Consider the following 812-nt stretch of genomic DNA (forward strand, 5'->3'; position numbering starts at 1 on the left):
AACAGTGCAGTGACTGAATATGTTCTTAGTCATTATGATAACAATAATGTAGCAAATATTGAAATAATTGCCTAAAACTTCAAACATTTGGTATAGGCTGTTTTAGTAACAGGTTTGAAGGATGACTATATATGTCCTTTGCATGTTGATACTCTCAAAATGAATCCTATGAAACAGGCATATTTAGTAGAGACCTGTCACAGACCAGCATGATATAGCGAAAAATAAAACAAGATTTGAACTGAGTCTCAGCGTCCCTTATGCAGCAAAACTACTTGTTAGCTAAAAAGTAGGGATAGCCTACTTTGCTGATGACAGGAGCAAAGGAAGCTTTTATAAATGACAATACATTTCCAGAATGTATATGGTTTTCAGACCAAAGTGAAATTAAGCATTACGTAGCCCAAACTCAGAGTCAGGGAAGTGAAATGCATATAACTCTCCCTAGTTCTGTTCCCTCTCTGTTATTCTGAAGCAAGTTAACTTCAGTACTACTCCAGTAATACATCAGTTTCTATAACTGAATACAAAATCTGAGATGCACTTAGGTTTCTGTTGTAATTAATGCCAACTCTACCCACTTTTATTTTCATCTTCTCATTGCTGCTTTCTTTCAGATTAAACATAACTAGCATTCTCTGAACTTTGTTTTGGTCTCATCAGAGTAGGTGATAGTGAATATCTTGTTTCTCTTTAAGAATCTTCATCATGATTTTGCTTTTAATTTGTGCCCAAGAAATCAAATTTTCCACACCAGTCTATTAACACTTCTTCTTCTTAACATGGCAAATCATCTGAAGCAGACTCACAGC

This window comes from Pezoporus flaviventris, unplaced genomic scaffold (genome assembly GCF_033815535.1).
Source record: "Pezoporus flaviventris isolate CSIRO_AGI_PZ_B2104156 unplaced genomic scaffold, CSIRO_AGI_Pfla_v1 ptg000007l, whole genome shotgun sequence".
NCBI classification, from domain to species: Eukaryota; Metazoa; Chordata; class Aves; order Psittaciformes; family Psittacidae; genus Pezoporus; species Pezoporus flaviventris.